Here is a 25985-nt window from a genome sequence, read left to right as displayed (position 1 = left end):
CAAGACTGTTTAAAGATAAAATCTTCAAGTCTAGAAGCTGATTCCATCAATTGACATTTAGATGTCCTCAGACATGTTGCTTCCTTTCGATTATTTGGCCTTAGCCTTGGCCTTTTCCTCTAAAGCTCTTTCAATAAATAATATGTATAACTAAGTCCTGACTGTTGACAACAATGAGGGAGAGGGGAAGCAGAGATCATTAAAAGGTAATCACCAAAGCTAATCACCATATCAACTTTAGACATTAATCTTGCTGTTTTCCCATGGAATCTTTCATTGGAGATGCTGACCCACCAAAGTAATGGGTGGTAGGTGAGCCCTGCATGCAGAATTCCAAAGCCCGTGCAGCTCTGCTGGGCTTACCAGGAGACTCTGCTCTGGCCCTGCCTGCATGATGGAATGGATTCTTGGTTTAGCCTGAAGGAGGCCAACACATCCTTAGGCACCAGGAATGAGTTCCATGCACCAGGCAGAATTCTAAAATGACCCCCAAACTTCGCTTCCTAGGTGTACTTGTCCAATATAATCCCCTCCCCCATTTGTGGTCAGAAACTGTATGAAGGGTGGGGTATCACTCTTGTGATTAAGGTAATTATCCTGGCAAAGATGAAGAGATTTTGCAAATGTAATTGAGATCTCAAATCAGTCAGTTTCCAGTTAATCAAAAGAGAGATTGTCTTAAGTGGATATGACTTATCAAGAGAATGCCTTTTAAAAAGAAGCCTCCTCCTTCCTCAGAAGAGAGATATGCTCCTCAGCAGATATTCTACTGGCCTTGAAGAAGCAAAAAGCTATACTGTGAACTGCCTGTGGAGAGGGGCAGCATCTAGGAGCTGAGGAGGCCTACAACTAGGATGAACTGAATTCTGCCCACAGTCTGAACGAGTTTAAAAGAGGAACCAGCCTCAGCTTGTAATGTTGTTGCATTGTTCATGCATTGTTCAATCCTCTGAATATAGCCTTGGGAGACCTTAAGCAGAGGATCCAGCTAACCCGTGTCCAAACTCCTGACACAAAGCAGCTGTGAGATAGTAATGGGTATTGCTTTAAGCCGATAAATTTTTGGTAATTTGTTACTCAGCAGTAGATGACTAATACAACTGCCCTACAGACAACTTGGCCAGTTTTTAAATGGTGGAAGTTCTACCTGAAATCTGCTATTGCTACCAGTGGCAGTTCCTCCATAGGAGGCACCGGTAGTGAGCAGCAGACATGGATGGGGTCCATGCCTGAGATCTCTTAATTGCCTTCAGTGGCATGTAATTGCCTTCCTGAAGTTCCTGAGGCCCTGAGGGAATATTGGCCACTTTTTTTTTTTTTTTCTCTTGAGGCAGCACTCTGGCTAGTCGGGGGTGGGGGGGATGGCATTTTGTGAGACCATACTCGCCTGGGTTTAAACACCCCATTTGGTATTTATGAGCCACATAACTCAGGCAAGGTATTTAATCTCATTAAGTCTCAGACTTGTAATATAGAGACAATAATATAATTTCCAAGGTTATCATGAGCACTAAATGAAAGATCTATATGAAACCCCTGCTCCAGAGACTAGACGCCCACATGTGCTAAACAGGTTAATTTTCTCCAAGACAGCCTAAGCTCTGTTGGGCTGCCAGCTTTGATCCTGCCTCTGCTGCCTGCTGGTAAGTCAATTAACTTTCTGCTTCCTAATTATCATGAGCAAAATGAAAATAGCTTTAGTACTTATTGTACATGGGTGGTTATTGCAAGGATTCAAGAAAATAATCTAAGGGACACACTCATCACTTGCCCAGTACACAGTAATGTTAGTGTTCTTACTCTCACTCCTCTTCTGGTTCCCAAACTGGAGTGCATTGTTTCCTACACCATGATCTCATGAACTTGGACTGATGGCTAAGCTAGCCCTTCTCATATTCTGCAACACCTGTAATGTAATAAGTTGTATGCTTTTCTTTCTCTCCCATTCTACCTTCTGCTTTTTCAAGGGCAGGAGCCGTGACTAATTCATTTCTGCAATGCACACAAAGCTTTGCCCATGGCCTTCCGCAAAGCAGATGATCAAGAAATAGTGACTTGACTGAATCTTCAATAGAATTGAACAGACCCAGTATCAGATAGGAGCTAATTATGGAAACCAAGAAACAGCGGTGACCTTGTAGGATCATCTGGTCTTTCCTTCTTGGTAATTGAGTCAGCCAAGATCAATGGGTCTCTAGTCTTGGTTGACAGATCCTGACATAAGTAGCTGTCCATACCATTCTTTAATCAACCAATCGAGCATTTATTTCTGGGAATATACATCTAAGAGATGCTGTGATGGTGCAAGCCCAGAAGTAGGTAGGAGACAGATTTCCTGCCCCCAGAAAGCTTATTGATGTCACAGAGAACGCTTCTCCCCAAGACCCGAAATTCTCTCCCTCTCGGTCCCTCCCTCCCTGCTGACGGTCTGCTCACATCCTCTCCTCGGAACTCAGGAGAGACTCTCAAGACAGCTGCTCCCCATCCTCAGCCACATGACCCTCACATATTTAAGGCCTATTACTGAGTCACTCCTCAACCCTTACTTCACTTAAGCTCTGCTTCCAACGCGAGGATATTGATGACGACCTGCCTAGTAGGGCGACTCAGGGAAATAACTCATTAAAATGGCTGCGCAGTACGACACAGAGGCCAAAGAACAAGGCCGAGCCACTCTCCCCAGCACTCCATTCATTTTCAAGGCAAAACAGTTCTGGATCGGAGCTTTAAAAAAATGCCAAAGATAAAGCGCGTCTCCCTCCCCACCTCGAGGTATTTGTTTTCAATGAGGACCTAGGCGCTCACCTCCTTTCTGCCTTTATCACAGCACATTCCTCATCTGTTCTTTTATTCACGCAGGCTCCTTCTCATTGTCTCCTGCTCAGAAACGTTTGATAAGAATCTCACCAAGTGGCATTAGGAAAATCCGCTGTTCAACAAAGGAACTTGTCATTGTGCCCCAGGCACTTCAAAGCTCTCACAAGATCTTATTTTTATTATTTCTCTTTTTTTTTTCCCAAAAGTATGAACAATGTGTTTTACATCCCAGACATTCTGTGGGAAAATGTAATTCTCTCATTAGTTGCATCCTGAACTGCTATGACAGACAAAACGATATAGTAATTCATGCTGAGATTTGTCAAACTGTTGTAAACTCTATTTTTGTCTACTGTACATACAATAGCACTGATTAGACCCCACTGAGGGCGTCAGTGGACACCAAGGGTCAGAGGTCTCTCATAAATTAGTTCAGACTTCATGTTAGAACATCTTTGTTTAATTATTAATTCAGTGTAACTGAGTCTTATGTTTGGTGTGAGGAGAGTGGAAAGAGCCTAGATTCTCATGGGAAGGGCCAGGCACGTCCACCAGACTCTAGAGTAATAGTAACAGGGGTAATGAATGGTGTGGGCACAGAGTGTGACGTTCAAGTGGATTTTAGACCCAACTTGGGCCTCCCAATTCTGTAGATCATTCTTAACATACATGGGGTTGGTTTTACGGATCAAATTAATAAAAAAAAAAAAAAACTGACCCTACATTGTAGACACCAGGAATGAAGAGAAAATACGGCAGATGGCAAGGAAGCATAAGCGGAGAAGGAATGAAAGGTGGGTCCTTGGGATCCATTCACATTCACCAAAAACATCGACTTTTGGCTAGTGCACACTCAGCCAAAAGTGGATATTATTTTGCTGTGGATCTCATCCTAGTTCTCCTGTCCGGCGATGGTATGTGATGCAGATCTAGTCGCATTATTTTACACATGTGTAGATTTTTAACTGACTGCAACATTGTCCTCCATTCTTTGTGTATACATACCATCTTAGACTTCCTGTTCCCTTAAGAATGGACAGATGATTGCCTTTTGCTCTCCACTCTTTCAATTACTTATACTAGCCAACTCTTTCCCCGCTGGCTTTGTTGATAATTTCTAATTCTGACATAATTTCAAGCTTACAGAAAAACTAGAAGAGGAGCACAAGGTCCTCCCAGACAGTCTACCCACATTCACCAATTATTTACATTTTGTCCCATTTGCTTTATCTATTATCTCTATACCTGTGGGTTTGGTTTTTTTTAAGCATTTAAGATATGTTTAAACATGTCATCAGGCCCCTTTATCTCTGAGTATTTTAGTGTCTTTTTCCTTAAAAGCGAGAACATAATCTTGGGTATCACGGTTCTCTGATCAAAATCAGGATATAAACATTGATATCGTGCCATTATCTAATTCAGAGTGCATATTCAAATCTCATTGTTGTCCTATTAATGACATAGAGCTATTGCACTTTCCTTATCCAGGGTGATATATTTTGCACCTCTTTAATCTCCTTTAAAAAAAAAAAGATTTATTTATTTTATTTGAGAGAGAGAGAATGTGCACATGAGTGTGATGTGGAGGGGCAGAGCAAGAGGGAGAGAAAGTCCCAAGCAGACACTGCACTATTCGAGGATCTGGGGACGAGGGGAGAGCTCAGTCCCACCATCCTGACATCACAGCCCTGAGATCACAGTCCAAGCCAAAACCAAATGCCATTCACTTAACTGACTTTTTTTTTTTTTTTAAGTCATCTCTACATCCAGCTTTGGGCTCAACTCAACAACCACCAGATCCAGAGTCTCGTGCTCCACCAATGCAGCCAGCCAGGCACCCGCTGTTTCATCTCCTTTTATCGGGACTATTTCTTCAGCCCTTTTCTCAACCACCACATTTTCGAAGAATGCAGACTCTTCAAAAGAAGAAGAGGAATTTTGTAGAACGTTCTTTGGTCTGGGCTTGCCTAAGGTTTCTTGATATAAGGTGGTTCCTGCCATATTTCTCCACTGTCTAACAGTAGTATTTTATCCTTCATAAATATTAAGTAATACATTGGAAGATCCCTTAAGACCATGTAAATATTCTGTTCCTCTCCAAACCTTCACATTAGTTTTAGTAGCTGTTGAGTATTTTCTAATTCCATTCCATTGTTCCTTCCATTGTAAGAAAGATTTCGCTCTTTATCCCCATGTATTTATTTGTTTGTTTGTTTCTATCAGTATGGATTGGTGGATTCTCATCTTATTTAATGAGTTCAATCCTTTAATGTTACTCCTTGTTTGATTACAAAATTGTCACAGATTTGGATACTAACAACCACTTCAAACCAGTGTCACTATCATTTTGACATATCCCCATTATTGGGGCTCAAATGCTTCCTGACTTTCTGTCACAATAAGATGCTCTGGACTCATCTTACATATTTCCTGCCCCAGCCCTGGAATCAGCCTTTCCTTCTGAGGAGTCCTATGTACATCTTTATATATAAATGATATATGTATAATATATACATAATTGTTTATTATATAACTGACAATGGTTTATAATCTAATTACAGAAAATATACTCTGTAAGATTTCAATCTTTTGAAATGTATTCAGACTTATTACATAGCCCAGCATGTAGTCTGTCTTAGTAAATGCTTCCTGTGCACTTGCAAAGAATGTGTAATCTACAGATGTTGGTTATAATGTTCTATAAGTGTCATTTAGATCAAGGTGTGTTAATAATATTATTCAGATCTTCCATCTCTTTGATGTTGTTTTTGTGTAGTTGTTCTATCAATTTCTGAAAGAGACATAAGAGTATCTTTAATTGTGGTTGTGGGATTCCTTCTCCCTTTAGTTCAATCAATTTTTGCCCAATATATTATGTAGGTCTGTTATTACACACATACATGTTTCTGGTTGTTAGGTTTTCCTTATGAATTCACCATTTTATGATTATGAATGCCTCTCTTATCTCTGATACTATGCTTTGAAGTCTATTGTGCCTGATTTTAACACAGTCATTCAAATTTCTTATGTCTACTGTTTACATTGTATATCAACTACTTATTCTTTTACTTTAAATTTACCTGCATTCTTTTATTTAAAGTACCTTTCTTGGGTGCCTTGGTGGCTCAGTGGGTTAAGCCTCTGCCATCAGCTCAGGTCACGATCTCAGGGTCCTGAGATCAAGCCCCACATTGGGCTCTCTGCTCAGCAGGGAACCTGCTTCCTACTCTCTCTCTGCCTGCTTCTCTGCCTATTTGTGATGTCTGTCTGTCAAATAGATAAATAAAATCTTAAAAAAAAAAATAAAGTACCTTTCTTGTAGACAGAAAATAAGTTCAGTCTTGCTTTTTCATTCATTCCTACAAACCCTATGAAATTGATCCAATTACATTCAATTTAATGATTAATGTCTTAGATCCACTTCTACCATTTGCTCGTTTGTTTTTTATTTCTTCCATTTTGTTTTTTATTTCTCTGTTGTTATTTTTCTGTCTTTGTGGTTGATTGAATTTTTTTTAACATTTCAGTCCTCTACTAGCTCTTAAACTTTGTCCCCTTTATTTGTTTTGTTGTTGTTGTTGTTCAGTGGTTGTTTTTAGAGATCCTTAACTAATCACTTAGAGTTAATATGAAAATGTAAGTTAATATAAAATATAACATGAAATATAAAAACAGCATTAACAATAGGGTTCTATTTACTTACCCCCAGCCTTTGTGCTATTAGTACATACATATTACATCCTATATATTATACATCCCCAAATACAATATTATAACATTTGCTTTATATAGTCATATGCTTCCACAAAATTAAAAGGAAAAAAGGGTACTTTCAACTTAGCCACTGAGTTCTCTATTTCAACTATTATTATTTTCAAGTTCAGTATTGCCAAATGGAAATACAGCTCATATTTGTGAGTCTTATTCCTGCTTTATGTTTTCAATTTTCTTCATTAGGGCTTTGGAGATGTTCATTAAGTTTATTTTACATTCCTATTCTTCCCAACTCATTAATTCTTCTTCCTCTGGTATATAATTTGTTGTTCAGTTGGGGCCCTTCTTTGGTGATGCTTGTGTTCCTTGGAGTTCTCATTTTTTTTCTTTCTGCATTTAAGCCCACTGGGCACTCCCAAAGCCTTAGATTTCATAACTTCTAAGTGAGTTGGGAGAGTGAGAATCTCTCCCAAGTACTTGAGGAGGACATTACAATTTCACTATAACCTCTACCTATGTAATCACCCTCAAGGAAATGCCTGGAAGACCTACCCTGGCACTACTCTTTTTCAGAGATGATCTTTCTCTGTGGTAATCACCAAACCCAAAGCATCAGCAGGAATGTTTTGATGAGGGAGTACTCAGAGGAGGCCAGCTACCCTCCACTTACCAATCGAGGAAAAATCTAAGATCATATTCTTCTGCCTCTGCGATGCACAAATTTTTTGTTTTTCTATAAGGTCCATGTGGTGGGTGTGATTCATTTAGATAAATATGAAACAGAGAAAAGAGTCCAGCTGGAAAGCACTTTCCAAGCACAACCTCTGTGCCTTAGTCAGGGTTCTCCTGAGAAACAGAACCAATGGGAGATAGACCAATCAATCGACTGATAGATTGTAAGGAATCGACTCATGCAATTCTGGAAGCTAGTAAGTCCCAAGACCTATAGTCAACAAGATGGGAATCCAGGAAAGCCCCTGTATCAATCTAGCCCAAGTCTGAAGGCCTGAGAACCAGGAGAGCTAATGGTGTAAGCTTCAGTCAAAAGTGGGCAACTCAAAACCTGAGAACTATATTTCAGTTCAAGTCTAAAGGCCAGAAAAGACTGATGTCCCAGCTCAGCAGTAAGGCAGAAGTAGTCTCCTCCAATTCAGACTTTTCTGTTCTGTTCAGGTCTTTGATTGGGGCCCATTCAATTGGGGAGGGCAATCTGCTTCGATCAGTCTATAGATTCAGATATTAATCTCATCCAGACACCCTCAAAGACACACTCAGAACAATGTTTGACCAAATGTCTGGGCACCCCATGGCCTGGTCAAGTTGACCTCTCAAGGTAATGGTCATGCCCTGTCTGTAACACTTGGCCCCCTCCTGTTATGCATTCCCATCTCCCATCCTCACCACAATCCCTCAAGTTTTTTTCTTAGGTTCCAGGATCCACCAACTCCCTGTTTAAGAGAGTCTCCAAGACTGGGCTCTGGGAGGAAACCAGCACCCTGTGCTAGATTGCCATCTTCTGTGGAACAGAAAGCTCTCAAAGTGTTTAATTTCCACCTTATTTAAATACCCTTGATTGTGGATCTGTTCTAAGGCATATCTTTAAAAGCTGTGAAAGCCTCAAGAGCAACTTTCTTGAAACCTCTCTGATGTTTAATTAACAAACTTGCTTTTAACCAAGGTTTGTTTGGCTGGGTTTCTGTGCTTTGTTTTTAGCGAGTTCTGATAGTTGAAATTTAATATGTTAGCCATACAGGAAATAGGACAGGTCAGGGGCCAAAAGAAGTTAGCTATAGGAAGTGGAATTTCTGAATAAGGCAGTGGATGAGAGTTGTTGACTGATCTATACAGTACCTCTAGCAAGATTCAATCCCAGAGGAAAATGATTTTATAGACTCAAACTTATTGATGGTACCAGATTTCCCTTTCCCCCAAGGAAGCATTTCCCGGCTCTCCATCCAAACCTCCTATTGCTCCCCCATGCTCCTTTTCCTAAGGAAAGGGAACTAGGCTCCAAAGCCCCAATTAGAGAATGCTTTGCTTCTGGGTGAATGGAGAGGTGCAGAGCTTTGGCCTAAAAAGCCTGAAATCCAAATAAATATGCTAAGTATCAGAGTTTTTTTTTTTTTTAAACCTTGGCCTGGATGTTGTGTGGCCTGTGTTTTATGCTGCATTTCAATATGCTTTTTTAAATTATTATGCTATGTTAGTTATCATACAGTACATCATTAGTTTTTGATGTAGTGTTCCATGATTCGTTGCTTGCGTATATCACCCAGTGTTCCATGCAAAACTTGCCCTCCTTAAAGCCCCTGGGCTAACCCATCTGCCCACCTCCCTCCCCTCTAAAACCCTCAGTGTGTTTCTCAGAGTCCACAGTCTCTCATAGTTCATCTTCCCCTCAGATTGCCCTGCCTTCATTTTTCCCTTCTTTCTCCTAAGGTCCTCCGTGCTATTCCTTATGTTCCACATATAAGTAAAACCATATGATAGTTGATTTTCTCTGCTTAACTTACTTCACTTAACATAATCTCCTGTCCCAACCATGCTGATGCAAAAGTTGGGTATTCGTCCTTTCTGATGCCTGAGTAATATTCCATTGTATGTATGGACCATATGTTCTTTATCCATTCATCTGTTGAAGGGCATCTCGGCTCCTTCCACAGTTTGGCTATTGTGGAGATTGCTGTTACGATCATTGGGGTGCATATGGCCCTTCTTTTCACTACATCTGTATCTTTAGGGTAAATACCCAGTAGAACAATTGCTGGGTCATAGGGTAGCTCTGTCTTTAATTTTTTGAGGAACCTCCACACTGTTTTTCAAAGTGGCTGCAGCAGCTTGCATTCCCACCAACAGTGTAAGAGGGTTCCCCTTTCTCCACATCCTCTCCAACACTTGTTGTTTCCTATCTTGTTAATTTTGGCCATTCTAACTGGTGTAAGGTGGTATCTCAATGTGGTTTTGATTTGAATTTCCCTGGTGGCTAACAATGATGAACATTTTTTCATGTGTCTGTTAGCCATGTGTATGTTTTCTTTTGAGAAGTGTCTGTTCATGTCTTCTGCCCATTTTTTGACTTGATTATTTGTTTTTTGAGTACTGAGTTTGAGAAGTTTGTTATAGATCTTGGACATCAGCCCTTTGTCTGTAGTGTCATTTGTGAATATCTTCTCCCATTCTGTGGGTTGCCTCTTAGTTTCGTTGACTGTTTCCTTTGCTGTGCAGAAGCTTTTTAGCGTGATGAAGTCCCAAAAGTTCATTTTCACTATGTTTGTAACCATTCTCTTAGTTCTTGAGGAAGAGGGGAGGAGGTGAGATTTCAACTGCTCCATCCCTCATTCTGTCTTATGAAGAGCAGGGCTCTGGCCACTCTCATAGAGAGAGACATGCTTAGGTTTTCTCTTCTTTCTTTCTTTCTTTCTTTCTTTTTCTTTTTTTTTTTTTTTTAGAGGGGAAGAGAGAGAGAGAAAAAAAGAGAAAAGGGAGAAAAGGGGCAGAGGGAGAGGGAGAATCTCAAGCAGTCTCTACCCCTAACACAGAGCCTAATGTGGAGATCTGCCCCCTACCCTGAGATCATGAGCTGAGCCAAAATCAAGTGTCCGGCGCTCTCACCGACTGAGCCACCCAGGCAAACCTGCTCATGTTTCTTTATGTTTTCCTTCCATGAAGTCACCAGGATTCAGGCCAGAAAGAACTCAGGTTGGAAATCCTCTACTCATTTTTCATTTAACCCTGGGGCGGTTGAGGTGGAAGGGTGGGTGTAGTGGGACGGAGAGGAACCGAGGCCAGATGGAGCCAGCAGTCCGCTCAAGGTCTCTCAGCTGCAGCAATGGACTAGAAGCCAGGTGATCTGACTCCTAACCGATGGTTTTTCCACTAATACTGATTGTTAAAATCCACCCTTCAAAGCTCTCATCTGTTAAATGGTTAGGTTTCTCATCCTGAATGGATGAATGGCCTTGGCTCTCAGAGCTAAAAGTTTTATTCCTATTTGTTTCTATGATTTTGCTTCTTCATATTGGAGGGGGACAGCTCAGGGAGTGGGTAAAGGGTAGAAATAAATAAAGTAACCTGATTTGAAACAATTGACTAGTCTTTTTTTTGACAGAAGTATTTTCTAAAGCTGAGATTGAGAGAGACAGGGTGCAAGAAGACCCTCCCTTGCTTTCATAGCCCTGAATGACATACAATCAGTGGGCTAGTTTGGGCCCAGCTCAAACTCAAGGTCACACTGTCATTCTTAATTTTCAGTGCATTGTGTCTCAGTTCATCTATGCTCCCTAGCTTCCTATGTAGGTGGGAAATATTTATTTAAATATTTAAATATTATATTTAAAATAAAAATATTTATTTTATTTACTTCTCATCATAAGTGGCAAATATTTATTACATGAATGAATGCACAGATAAGTATTATAGGGTTTGTAAATATCAGGTGGAATATATAAAGGACCCAATACTGTGTCTACACACACAAGTAGCAAACCAGCAGCCACAGGTTAAATCAGATCCACAGATTTTTGTCTTTGGCCCATGTCATGATTGGCAGAAATTGAGCAACATTTGACTTAAAAATACTGGTTCTCTTAAAAGATCAGTAGAATATCTAGCAATGCTGCACACTTATTCCAGAATGAGGCCAACTGGTCAGAGCTGAGTGGAACTTAGATCCCCTTCAACGGAGCACGAGACCAGAGATGTTCGTGTCCCTACCAATCATAATGTGTGGGCTTGCGCACCTCACCTGGCCATCTTCTCTCATTTGTGTTACAGACCAGAATCCTGGAGGCATTTAATTCTTGGTCTGGACAGTCCCAGGGGTGGAGATTCATGTAGGGAACAGTAGGTTTAGCTGGGAAAGCTAAGGAAAGATTTGTGGAGTTTGAAAGGCCTGTAGAAGTGCAGACAGATGGATGTGGAGACAAGGAAAGCTGGAGAGCGGGCGGCCGGCCTGGACAAGAGGAACTCCTGCTTACTTTGGCTCCAGCAAAGTGATCCTTGAAGACGAGGAAGGCCTTGGCTCCGGCTTCCCTCCTGCGGAAGGAGATCCTCAGTCGATTCTGACTTTTCCATATGGAGCCTACAGCGGCTGGGTGAAATGTCTCTCCATTATGATTCTCCCAAGAGAAACAAGGAATGTTAGGGTTCCGAGTCCTAGGATCCATCCCCGTGTTGTACATTTGAAGAAGCTGAGGTTGAGACAGGGGAAGTGGGTTAACCAAAGTAACACAGCAAGGTCAAAGCCAAGACTGAAACCAGCTTCTCTAGTTCGCTTATCACCACACCAGAGACATAAAGAGGAAAGGAGAGGGAAGAGGCGGGTATGGAGGAACGTGAAAATATGAGGCAAGTGTTGTGCTTCTAGGATAATTGACTTTGAAGTCAGAAGAGGGTTTTTTTTTCTTTTAAGAAAGAAATGTGTTTTTAGAATCTTACTTCAATGGCTGGTGGGGAAAAAAAAAAGTCCTTCAAGTCCCCAAGGAATGTTAGGAAAAAAAAAAAAAAACTCCATTAAATTCTAGTCTTCAAATCTGTCTGAGTCATAATAACTATCATAAACTCTGGGAGTGTGTGTTTTCTTCGGCTTTCTCTTTTGGTCAGTTATGTAAGGGGCAGAGAGGGGGCAGCGAAAAGAAATAGCAAGCTTTATGTGTATAATATGAAAATGTACAAATCGGGCTGGTTTTGTAATTAAGCATAGTGTCTCTGTGTCTAATTAAGAAATGACATTTGCGGAGCTCTAGAAGTGTTGAGATGAGAGGCTACAAGTCGGGGAGGGGATAGGCAGACTATATATGGCGTTTTGTCCCTTCTCATGGAAGAAAATGTACATACACATATGTTCCCTTAGCTGGGAAGGCTTGACCCACTTCTGACCCTCATCACCATCACACCCTTCACTGGGTTGAGGCCACTATTCTTCAGGGCTCAACTGAAACATTCCCTCAGCACCCCGCACTTCCCCTTCAGAGAACTCATCACACTTGCAATTAATTATTTGTGTCATTAGTTGCATAACGCCAGGCACAGTAAGCTTGGTTAAGAGCATGTGTCTGTTTTGCTCATGAAGAGTGGTGCCTAGCCCATCGTAGGGGCTCCGTAAGCGTTTAGTGAATGGCTTTAAGATCTCTTTCCTGCCTCTAGGACCTCACAATCCTTATGGAAAACATTCAAACGCCAGCTAAGCAGTACATGGGCTTTCAGCATGGGGGCTCCTGGCCTCCGCTCCCTCTCAACTCGACCCTGGCCCATCTCATCTCCAAGCTGAGGCATGTGCTTGAGGAGGCAGGTCTAGCAGAGGGGGCGTCCATTGGCCTGGGCTTAAACAAGCAATGTAGAAAACTTCTCAAGGCTTCAGCTGCAGTAGAAGTGAGTCGGGAGCAGGCATCCTCTCCCTGCTGAGGGGCGCAGGATAGTAATGGTCCAGAGGCGGACTGAGGAAACAGTGGTTTCAGATGTGAGCCCGAAAGTGCCATCCCAAGGCCAGTTCCTCAGAATTACATGACTTGCTTTTCCACTGAACTGTTTCTGTCTTGGGTCACTAGACAGCATGAGCTCTTGGCGAGGGGTAGGGCTTAATAGATTTCACTGGAATCACGATTCGCTCTTAAAGATTCTATAAAGTAAGAGTTAGCCATTTGCAAACTGGAGTTCTTTGAGTTCTTGGCAACAAGGCACTCTCCATACATCCCACAGCGAGCTGCTTGACAGCCCATGCCAGAGAGCTAACGTTTAGGCACTCTACACTTTGCAAAGTGGTTTTACATACGTGTTATCAGACCCTTACGTATTTTCATCGTCATATGATGTATGCTGTGTTATCATCATCATACCTATACTACGGATGTCCTACAGAGGTTGGCAAAGCCCTGGTCATCCAGTCAATGGAAACAGAGCGGTGGACAGGTGTGGACAGGTTGCTCTCCCAGCCCCTTGCCTGTTCGCTCTTGCCCATTACATGAGGTCCAAAGTTTTTCCAGGGGAACCAGTTGCTGTTGATGTTGGAACCTGGAGCTTGGCCTTCCAGCAGGCAGCAGACCTGGACCTCAGCGCTTAGCCTGAGGCCAATCTGACCATTTCCGGTTGTGCTCCAACAAAAGAGAAACCTCTCCACAGGCCAACAACATTGTTATTAAGCTCTATTGAACTGACTACCTCATAGTGATCCCAGCATTAGGTCTCTCTGGTGTGGGGGAGTGCCGACGGGGTCCAGCTGGCTGTGTAGCCGAGCATCCTTTGCACTTTAGAGGTTGGGGCTGGGGTCTGAGCTTGAGTGTGTTGGGGAGGGGTGTGGCTCTGGGAAGCCCGTCCAGCCAGGGGTGTTGAACTCACTGCAGCGGAATGGACACAGGGCAAGGAGAGAGGGTCCAGAGCTGGTTTTCAAAATCAGTCACCAGGCTGTTGTCCCCAGAAAAGGAGACCCAGGGGACACCACAGTTCCCAGCACAAAGTACAAGAGTCATAAAGGAGGAAGCAAACGAAGTTGCTTATCTCATTTATTTATTTTCCCTTCCCTGTTTCCACAGATGTTCCTCCAACCCATGTCCCCCGTGCCTCTCCCCAGCCGCTATCTGCTAACAAGCTCCCCCATTAGCATTCCCGGCCCCTCTGCTCCCTGTCATCCCTTCGGGCTTCGCCGAGCGTGGAATTTACCAGCACACAGGATTTCCGTAGGTGATAACCGCCGCCAGGGCCCGCTCACCCCGGAGTGGTCCCTCCTGCCCTTGCCGGCGACTGTTCACAGCAGGCGAAGAATTCTTTTTTTTTTTTTCTTAAATTTTTTATTTAAATTCAATTTCATTGACATATTACTAGTATTACTAGTTTCAGGGGTAGAATTTAGTGATTCACCAACTGCATACAATACCCAGTGCTCATGGCCTCACGTGCCTTCCTTAGTGCCCAACCCCCATTCACCCCATCCCCCCACCCCCCTCTCTTCCAGCAACCCTCAGTTTCTCCCCTAGAGTTCAGAGTCTTTTATGGTTTGCTTTCCTCTCGATTTTCATCTTGTTTTATTTTTCCTTCTCTTCCCTTGCTCATCTGTTATGTTTCTTAAATTCCACTGACTTATTTCACTTAGCATAACACCCTCTAGTTCCATCCATGTCATAGCAGAAGGCAAGATGTCATCCTTTTGGATGGCTGCGTAAGGAGAGGAGAAACTCCAGTCTCCCACGGGGATGTGACTGTCCGTAGCTAACTCACCTACATAAACTAGCCCGCCTCTTGGTAAGCAACACCTCTGACCTTGTGTGTGGATGCCCCAGAGGGAGAAACAAGAGATAAGGTAGAAGACAAATCTTCCGAGGTGGGTCACTCACAGAACACCAGTCTGGAGAAGGACCTCCAGGGGCCACCCCATCGGGGCCTCCGTGACCAGCAGGGCCAGTCCGGGTCCCATATGGAAGGGAATACAGTGTCTGCTGGTGTCCACGCTCACAGAATACACACCAGGCCTTCTGTATTCACTCCTTCCAGAGCTGTTAGCTTTCCACTCAAAAAAAGTGTGCACCTCTCAGGATGGTTTGAGTTTTGTTTTGGGGGTTTTTTAATTTTAACTTTTTACTGATGTATGAAGGGCATTCGGAAAAGTACCCAAGTCACAAGCTCAATAGCGTTTCACCAAACGGATACACCGAGATCAAGAGGCACCAGATCAATACCAGATTATTCCCCACAGCCCTCTCTGAGGCCCCGACCCCGAGCCCCCCAGCCGCTGTCCTGACTTCCAGCAGCACACATCAGTTTGCCTCATGGGCTGTACTTTGAAGAAGCTGGATTCCAGAGATGTGCAGCAAAGATTTTCTTTTTTCTTAATCAACACTATCTGGGAAGGGGAGGGACTTGTCGAACCTGATCTGGGTGTCGTATTTTATTTCCGACCCTCAAGATTCCTAACTCCTTAACGCCTCATAAACTGGGAGGAATTTTAGGGAAAGAGTCATCTTCATGAGCAACCTAGCAGCGGGCAGAAGGCCAAGCGGGGAAGACCGTGGAATGAGGTAAGAGAAAGGCGTTATGAAGAGACAGGAGCCCCCTGGAGGAGAAGTATTCCGACCTCTCCTGACAGATTTCAGACCTCCTTTGCCTCTTGTAATTTTTTTCTCTGTTTCTAAAGACACTGTTTTCAGCAAAGCCACACACCCCCACCTCTTCACTTTAAACGAGCATTGAAAACACAAGTATAACGTGAGCCACATAGGCCATTTTTTAAAAGATTTATCTGTTTATCATTAAAGAAAGAGAGAGTGAGAGAGCATGAGCTGGAGGAGGGGCAGAAGGAGAGAGAGAGAGAATCCCAAGCAGACCTCCAAGCTGAGCCCAGAGCCTGATGTGGGGCCCCATCCTGTGACCCTAACCTAAGATCGTGACCTGAGCCAAAATCAAGAATGGGACCCTCAGCTGAGCCACCCAGGTGCTCCTGCAATTTTTCATAGTGGTAAGACACACATAACATAAAATTTATCATCAATGACATTTAGTACATTCGTAATACTCTGCCACCAACCACCCTGTCTATCCAGAACAATTCACTGGCCCAAAGGGATACCTTGTATCCATTCAGCAGTCACTCTTCTCCCTCAAAACAATGTTCACATGCCACCAAGTAAGTGACACTGCCTTAACTCTACGTGTGTTGTACAGGCCTAAAGGCCTCCTCTGTCCTTGTCAAGGAGAAGGCGAAGCTTCTCTCCTTCGTACAGCACCCACGTATGTAATTTTTTAAATTTTCTCGTAGCGGGGCACCAGACCGGCTCAGTTAGCAGAACATTCAACTCCTGATCTTGGGGTTATGCGTTCAAGTCCCACTTTGGGTGTAGAGATGACTTTAAGAAAATATTAATTAATTAATTAAGCAATTAATCTAGTAGCCACATTAAAAAAAATAATTTTAGTAATTTACTTAACCCTGTTTATCCACACTGTTATCATTCCAACACGAAATCATTGTAAGAATGGTTGCAGGGGCACCTGGGTGGCTCAGCTGGTTAAGCGTCTGCCTTTGACTCAGGTCATGATGGGCTGAACTCCATGTGGGCTCCCTGCTCAGCAGGGAGTCTGCTGCTCCCTTTCCTTCTGCCTCGCCCGTGCTCTCTCTCTCTAAGTAAATAAATAAAATCTTAAAAAAAGAAAAAGAACGATTGCAGAGACACATTATACTCTTTCACTCTGACTGAGTCTTTGCGATCTCTCATGTATTTCACACGCACAGCGTTAACGCCATTTGGACCGGCCATGTGTCAATGACCCCGAACGGCTACCATCTTGGATAGTGCAGTTCTAAGTAATTTGTAGAATGCTGTTAATATCCTAAATCATCTTCGTAAAAGGCAATTATTAAATACACAATATTCTGAGGCTATAGTTGTATTTTTAATATAAACGTATCAACTCAATGATAAAAAATAATATATTTGGAGACAAAAATTGTCCATAAGTGCCAACCCAAGTAAACCTGAAATCACTTCTTAACACTCCCTCCGCTGACTTCTTTGACTTCTTTGTGGCTCTTTGCTCGTGACTGTGTACACCCTGCAGAGGCCAGGCCACTCCTTTGAGGGACGGAAATGAAGGCCAACCTGACCACTGTCCAGAGGCAGACGTGAAGCTTTCCACAGGGTCATGATTATCTGTCCTTACCGAGGCCTGGGGTTGACTCCCAAAGACAGTGGCAGGTTTGTCACGTGACTGACAACCCTGCCGTTCCTCTCACCAAGCCAGAGGGCACAGAGGCCCAACCTAGAAACTTGGACTTGAATTTCAAAATTCCTCCCCACCTCCAGATTTGTATGGCTTTCACTCTCCCACACATTCGAACCTACGTTTGAAAACATGACCTGAGCAACAAGGAGGCTGGTGAACTAGTGTGTGTCTAAGAGCCCTTCCAACCCGAACATTCCAGGGTACTCGGGTGCCATTCATCTTCCCCACTCACAGTCACACAGACACAGACACACACACAGACACACACACACACACACACACACACGGCCTGGGTCACCAGCTCCACCCCAGAGAACAGCCTGTAAAGAAGTAAGAACACTTATACTCAACCTTGCTAACTCACCGAGAAAACAGACAGACCTAAACAGAAGCACCCTCCGTTAGCATCCATGCGCAGAAAGAAGAAAACCTAGCGGAAACCGGCCTCAGGATCCAAGAATGTAAAAACATTTTTTTTTAGGTTCCCAGAAGCGTCATGCCACCATGCCCCAAGTTGGGAAAAAAATGTGCTATTTTATATGTTTATAACAACATCTGATTTAATATTATACAGTTTTGCTTTGTCACAAACCAGAACAAATACTTTCAGATTTATTGCATCCTTCTGTTCAGAGACTTAAGTAATCATAGTTAATAATGCAGCCATTCCACAGCCTGAAGAAGAGCTTTATAATGGGGGGGGGGGGACCCAAGATTCCTGAGAGGCAGGTTATTTTCGAGAAGGATTTAAGGTTTTAGAGTTCTCAATGAAGCTTGAAATTCATCTTTTCCAGCTCACGTGGAGTTTCCTCTGAAGCTTGGCTGGGAGGTATAAAGAGAGAAAAACCAGTAGGCTTACAGCTTCTCCCTGAGCCCTCAGAGCATGTAGCAATTACTCATCAGCGGTCCTAATCCTTACCTTGGCTTTAAATAATTTTTAGGGGCGCCTGGGTGGCTCAGTGGGTTAAAGCCTCTGCCTTCAGCTCGGGTCATGATCTCAGGGTCCTGGGATCGAGCCCCGCATCGGGCTCTCTGCTCGGCGGGGAGTCTGCTCCCCCAGCCCCGCCTCTCTCTGCCTGCCTCTCTGCTTACTTGTGATCTCTGTGTGTGTCAAATAAATAAATAAAAATTGTTTAAAAAACTTAAAAAAATAAATAAATATTTTTTTAAACCATCCATCAGCTCCCATACTCTTTATGTTGTTAACGCTGTATTTGGAGCCTCCTCCTTATTTGTTGATTCAATAAACGGCACTAGTTGTTTTAAAAAAGAAGAAAATATTTTTACAAAACACTTCCTCATTCATTCCCCCACACATACATGCACATACAAGCAAAGCTAAGCCCCAGGCGTTCTCCCTCCTGGAGAATTGTTCAGGATTAGTTAATGATGTAGCTGGCAACTCGGCTGCTTGATGTTCATGGGATAGGTTTGGTGTCTTTACTGACCCCTGCATCCAGAAGGGGGTGCTGTGGTCCCCTGAGGGCACCAGGGGCCTCTGTGTGTGTTAGCATGAGTATAAGCCCATCATCCAAAATGTGTGTGTCCTGCGTCCGTGGCTAACCATGATGTATTTCTAAGTTCCCTTTTTCAAAGAAAGCCAGGATTTGTCACTCTACCCACCATGAGGGAGCACGCCCACATTAAAATGGGGTTAGGATTGTGAGAACTTGGTTTACGGAAAATCAGGGAAGACTTTAAAACAGCTGGGTTTTTATAAAAATGAGACCCTCTAAGCCCACCTCAGTCCCCCATCAGCATAGCTGGGTGTCAGATGCAGGAACAGCCCTCTACTCAAGGTTCCCACGGGAGTCACATCCACACTGGAACTTACGGAACCCCGATCTGAAAGGTCCCTTCGTGACGTCATCAGCAGATGTTTCAAAACAAGACTGTGGGATCAGATCAGTTTCCAGCTGAAGATACTACCACTCTTTGAGATAACTCTTGCTAACTGGTTCTTTAGGAGCCCACGACCCAAAGCCAGAAGCCTGGAGTTCTCATTCTAGCCCATCACCTACAACATAAGCAGGTTAGTTCATCTCTTCAAACCTCACCAATGAGACTTGGGCAATTAGGGAAAAGTGTGATTGTAACACTGCAGCAGCTTCCAAAAAGCTTGCATATCCATCTGAGCTCACTGGAGTGCCAGCGATCAAACAGCATGTGTGGGCAACAGTGATCTGAAGACTTCATGACGTGCTACAAACGTGAAGGCATAATGAGAATGTGGATGTGGTTTTAGAGCAAAGAAAAATCCTGTTTTACATCAAAATATCTATTGTATTATTGATAAAAGTTAGCTTGGAGGATGTGGTTTAGAAATATAGAAGCAATGGAATTTCTCATGCAGAATCCCAGAGCTGAACCCCAGGCAGCACGACACAAAACTGTAGGCTTCCTCCAATAAGGGCAGGGTTTTTCTGCCCGGCTCACCACTCAGCTCAAAGAGACCTGGGATCTGCAGTTAGAGGATGAGCAGAGCCCAAGAAGAAAGATGGAGGAGGAGGCACAGAGCTCAGTGGCTGCCCCCAAATTACCAGTCAAGTCTCCCCTGAGAAGAAGAGTGTGGGGAGGCAGAGAGGGTCCAAGACGAATTAACATCCCTTCATGTGGGTACTTTAGGGATATGGGCCATCTCAATCCCGAGGGGGTTTATTACAGGGAAGTTACTTACCATCTCTGCCCCAAAATTCCTCAATACTTTTTTTTTTTTTTTTTGGTTCTTTGTTCCCACTGTGTTTACCCATGATACCTGTGGTCAACCAGAAGTGGGACAGTATCTTCGACACCCCTAATACCAGCTACAGCTCCATTAGGGACCTTCTGGGACAGGCAGAGGGGATTTTTGCCCCCAAAGTTCCTGAGATGGGTCAGTACAGGACATTATGTTCTTCATGGCCTTTCTTTAGTCAAGACAGAAAATGTAGATTCTCTTCTATTTCCTCAAATAGACTGAGATCTGTTTCCAAGCCTCACTGACCAACATAACCTATTAGAAATTAGGCAATGATCCGATGATATCATAGAGGCACCCCAACAATAAAAGGCCAACCGTAAGCTGTTCTACATTTGAACTTAACTCCTCTCAAAATATTGAACTACCAGGATCTCCAAAGCTCAAATCCCCTTACAAGTGAAGGTCCAGGGCGCCTGGGGTGGCTGAGTCCGATGAGCGTCCAACTCTTGATTTGCTCAGGTCATGATCTCAGGGTCATGAGATCGAGACCTATTTCAGGCTCTGTTCTCAGTGGAGTGAACCTGCTTGAGATTCTTTCTCTCCGTCTCCTTCTGTCCCTCTCCCCACATGTGCTCTCTCTCTCTAAAATAAATAAATTAATTTATTAATTTTGTTGTTGTTTAAAACAACAACAACAACAAGTTAAGGTCCAAAGAAGTTAAAACAAAAAGTTAAAGTTTAAAGTTAAGTTATCTCACCCACGATCAAGGTTAAATTTAAAGTTATCCCATTTCAATTTCTAAGTCTCTTTAGTCTCGGCAAGAGGAGCTCTTGGTATTCTGGGTGGGGGTGGGGTTTGAATTAAGCTAATGCCAAGTCTCTGATATGCCCCACTTTTTTTTTTTATTACTATTTTTTAATTGTGGTAAAATACACATCACTTAAAATGTACTCTCTTAGCCACTTTGAAGTGTACAGTTCAGTGGTATTTTTTTTTAAGATTTTATTTATTTATTTGTCAGAGAGAGACAAGCAGGGGGAGCAGCAGGCAGAGGGCGAGGGAGAGGCAGGCTCCCCGCTGACAAGGATCCCAGTACAGGGCTCCATCCCAGGACCCTGAGATCATGACCTGAGCTAAAGGCAGACATTTAACCGACTGAGCCGCAGGCGTCCCTACAGTTCAGTGGCGTTAAATACGTTCACACTCCTGTGCAGCCATCACCACCGTCCATATCCAGAACTCTTTCCATCCTACAACACTGAAACTCTGTTCCCAGTAAACAGTAATTCCCATTCGCCCTCCCCTGGTTCCCAGCATCCACCACTCTACTGTCTGCTTCTGAGTCTGACAACGCACCATGTCTCTTATGTCTGGAATCATACTGTATTGGTCCCTTTGCGACCCACACATTTCAATCAGCATCATGTCCTCAAGCTTCACCCATGTTATAGCATGTGCCAGAATTCCCTTCCTTGTTAAGGCTGAACAACATTCCATTCTATACAGATACAACATTTTCTTTATTCTGTTTATCTCTCATCAAACCCTTGGGTCGCTCCCACCTGTTGGCTAGAGTGAACGGTGCTGCTGTCACGCTGGGTGTATCTGCCTCACTCTCTAAATTCATCAAAAGGTCCCAACCACAGAGGAGATGATCACAGAACCATCGCCACATCATCAAATTAAGAAAGCGAGTCAACCCCCAATCCCAGAGAGGGTATCCAGGCAAAATCATGACTCCAAAGCCCCCTGGTTGATACTAGAGAAGACAACAGCAGATGGGGAAGGGGAGATTCCTCTTAGAAGAGTCTTCTAAGGGAAGAATGGGAAATGGTTTTATTTGAAGTGTTCATCCGTCATTGCCAGGTGACCGTAAGCCACACAGATTTTCATCATGGGACCATGTCTGCCATATTCAGGGAAGACCAACTCCCCGTGGAAATGGTCTGCTCTGTCAGAGACATTACTGCCTTAAACACATGTTCATGGTTCAGACTAAGCTCACGATTAAAAAGGATTCTAAACAAGCATTTATTTTCTGCCTGAGAAGCTTAAAATGTGGACACCACCAGCCAACGGCCAATGCTTCTGAGGGCTGTGTAACAGAGAAGAAGACGAGGTGTTCGACCCAGTCTGTGCCCAGCATACAGACTGCAAAATGTCAGCCGCGCATCGGTTGAAAAGGGGCTCCTCCTAGGAAGCAAGCTGGTGGGGCAGGGGGCCTCCGATAATTAAAATTACCAGACAAAGCATGGAATTGAGCAATGCATTGGCTGAGTCTTGAAATCCTTATTTTGTTCCTTTGCAGAAGCACTGTGAGCATAATGAAAAGAATACAGCTTTAAGAACTAAGCTTCACCCCACCAGGCATTAACGGAGTCCAGAAACTATGTGAACAATCTTTCTTGACATCCCCAGGACGTTTATATCTGTCCGACGAGAAACCAGAGAGGGAAACATGTTAATTTTCTCAGCCTTTTGATAGCACGTATACAAGATCTCTTAGCCCCACAAAAAGCTCCAAATATCCTCTAGAACTTCAACTGCCTTAAAATATAGACTTGCATTTATCTTGGCCACATTAACGAGATCTGTTTGACCAATACATTTATATTTATGATGACTAAGGGCAGATTATGGTTGTTAAAATTTGTCCTTGGGACATGAAAACACTCCTCTGTCATTAATACATTTTGTAATATAAACTATGATGTCAGGTCAACGTAAAGGGTAAAAACGTTCCGAAAGTATGCACACATCATTTTTTAAAGCAATTGAGCCTAATGGAATAACAAAGGTCATCATAACAAACCATTACAGCCTTGGTCTTGGCAACTCTGGCCACAGAAGAATCTCCAAGAAACGATCATCATTCCTCCAATGTTATGGCATCCAGACGACAGGGATGGCTTGCAAATGAGTCATACAGGCTCAGATCCGCGGTAGCTATGTGAGCGCAGGACAATCAATTATTCATGTGTTTACAAAGAGCTTTCCCGGTTGATGTTAACCAGAGCTGCTTGCAAAGAAGAGCTCTCCAGCTGTCCTCGGCCATCCCGGGCCTCCAGCTAACAAGCTGCTTTAATTGCTGGGCAAGTCATCTGGAAGGTGCCCCTCCCCTAGACCAAGTAAACACCATCCCTTCGAAACTTCATTAGGTGTAAAAATGTTAATCGGTAATAATTATGACAATACTTTATTTACAGTACTCCCAGCAAATTCCAAAGAGAGAGAGAGAAGTTAGCCTTGACTTACATCCCACAGGGCTGCCCCAGGACTGGAGTCTGGACTACTAGAGATACAGGCCAGGGTTGGTAGAGGGCATAGAGCAGGAAATGAAGGGAAGGAATCAGAGGCTGTGGGCTTCAGGAGGGAGGTAGGAGGAAGAGCCGTCTGGAATGTTCTGTGATGGGTAGGGAGCACCACAGAGGACCACCAAGAGTAGGTAGATTAGGTTGGTCAACAACCAAACATGACTGAGCTTGATGCACCCATCAAAATCAGCCTTGGGAGAAGTTAGATGAGAAGATACTTCTCAGCCCCTTTTGTTACTACAGCCTGTCCAGGAAGACTAATAATAGGATTAGGGCAACTCCTCTTCCTGAGCTAGGCCAAAGAGGACGGGACCAGATGGCCCCACAGTTCCCTATGAGCTGTGTTTTGAGGGAGAACAGGATCATAGTCAAAGCCATTGCAGGGGCCTCTCCCTCCAAAGACAGTGCATTCAAAGCAAAGGGATACCTCCAGTGCCCTTCTATTATCCCAATTCCAAGAGCCTTTGTTGAATCCTTCAACCAGATTCTTCCCCTTGCTTGACACTGGGCAACTTCAGACCCTATCATAACTCACTTGTCCACTTCTAAGAAAGTGGTAGAAGCAAACAGTGTTCTTGTGGATAGAAGCTCATGGGATAAAGTGAGAATAGAAGTCTGGCCAAGGGAACTAGAGCGTATCATGCTTAGCGAAATAAGTCAAGCAGAGAAAGACAACTATCATATGATCTCCCTGATATGAGGAAGTGGTGATGCAACATGGGGGCTTAAGTGGGTACGAGAAGAATAAATGAAACAAGATGGGATTGGGAGGGAGACAAACCATAAGTGACTCTTAATCTCACAAAACAAACTGAGGGTTGCTGGGGGGAGGGGGTTTGGGAGAAGGGGGTGGGATTATGGACATTGGGGAGGGTATGTGCTTTGGTGAGTGCTGTGAAGTATGTAAACCTGGTGATTCACAGACCTGTACCCCTGGGGATAAAAATATATGTTTATAAAAAATAAAAAATTATATTTAAAAAAAAAAAAAGTCTGGCCAGGGGCAATAGGATCGCTGGGGTAGTTCTTCTTGATACAGTGGGACGCAGCTCTAGGTAACAAGATGCGAGGGAAAGGTAAAGCTAGCACGCGGGAAGACAGCGCCCCTCCCTGGTGCATCAAGCATCTTGGAGAACTTGGGTGGTGTTGTTGTAAGGCCAAGACTAGACTCTGTGTTCACCCCCTCAACCCTGACCCACCCCCTCCATTCATGAATGCAGATTTGGAAAAAAGAGTCCAGAGAAAAGGAACGTATCTCCGCAAGGCCCGTAGTAGGAGAGCTGCTCTAAGGTGTTCTCTCCACTCCTCCTTTAACCTTTTATGCCTCCGTCCAGGGACAAGGGAGAAGACAAGAGGAAGCATCCCACGAAGAGGCCTCCTTCATGTGACTGGGGGCTCTTCTAACTTCCTCAGCCTTCTCAAGAGGGCATGTCTCCCGCTCGTCGTGATTCCTTGTCCTGGCTGGTGCTCCCTCGGGAGAGCTGGAGGTCAGAACGGGTTTCTCAGGAGGGGGTCCGTTAGGAGCTTGGAGGAGGATTGGAGGAGACAGAATTCTTTGATGCAGGTCCCAAGACTCCAGCGAGTTGCTAGGCCTTTGAAGAAATCCTAAAGGGAGGCAGGCAGGATTTCCCAGAGTTATTGGTCCATGCAATTCTTTCATACGAGCATCCCTCCAGGCAAAGTTCCAGAATTTCATGGGCCAACAAAACCTAGGGAAATGTAGTGTTAGGGTACAATGCCCTGGTGAGAGCTCCAATTTGTCATACTATCAGAGTTCTGGGGACACAGGCTAGGAGCTCCAGCCTGCCATCACCGCTGGGGACAGCCTCACAGATACTTTCCCAAAGTCACAAGCTGGCCTGTCCTACCAAACGGGCAGCCCCCAACATGCACACCTCCTCACCCTGTCCCCCACCCACTCCCAAGGGCAGAAAGACAGGAGGAGGATCTCTCATTGCCAGACAACTGCCTGGTTTCTATCAGGCCGAACCTGATTCTTTGCTGCCCTTGTGTGGATAAGTCGCTGCTCTCTCTCCTGGTTGTGAAGCTCCAACTTTTTCTCTGGAACAGCCATGAAAGTGAGCCTTCCAGCCGTCTGCCCGGTGGAGACTTTCCCACCTCTTTGTTTCAGGATCTCCAGCTCTGGGCTGGTAACCCTCTGCTGTGATCACAGCACAAAGTCGCCACCCAGAATGAAACACGACCTCCACCAAGAGTGGACATTTCGGCCTGACCTCAAATGTCCATCACCCACAGCTGTTAAGACCTTTCTGAGGGTCTGTGATCGTCTATATTCCCGATCCGCTATTTCGAGTGGAAACTGTGCAAATGTTCAGAATCCAAAATAAACGAGACATCAGCCTGGCCTTTGGCATGAACCAACTCATTAAATATAAAATAAACACAAGTAAATGGCTTTTAAATCTCCTTGACAGAAAGCTTGGCAATTACTCGGAGATTCTGGGGGTCATTGGAACTTCTCTCTCCAGACGGGAATCTTCCTCACACTCTGAGGGGCAGAAGGGGACTCCCGACAAATGATGGTATCCCGGTACCCCCCCCTCCCAATTTGAGGCACGCTCTGTACGGCAGACAAGGACAGGGTCTGCAAGAAGGATGGCCTGTGACACAGAACGGTCACTGGGGAATCGGACGTTACTATTTACAAAGGGTTAGGAATTCAGGTTGAAGGCATTCAGCTTGCCGCCAATGACAAATCTCCAGGAACTGCCACCAAACCAACCCTGAGTTT

The 25985-nt window shown here is 44.0% G+C and overlaps 1 protein-coding gene across 1 annotated transcript in view; it reads right to left on the bottom strand.

The window, feature by feature from the left end:
• The window catches only part of MTARC1 (mitochondrial amidoxime reducing component 1), a 58274-nt gene that overhangs the window by 2799 nt on the left and 29490 nt on the right, over positions 1–25985 (bottom strand). The gene's annotated exons all lie outside the window — the stretch shown is intronic.

Source organism: Mustela nivalis, assembly GCF_964662115.1.
Source record: "Mustela nivalis genome assembly, chromosome: 16".
Classification (NCBI taxonomy): Eukaryota; Metazoa; Chordata; class Mammalia; order Carnivora; family Mustelidae; genus Mustela; species Mustela nivalis.
The sequence above is the reverse complement of the archived record's forward strand: the minus strand, read 5'-3'. Positions and strand labels throughout refer to the sequence as shown.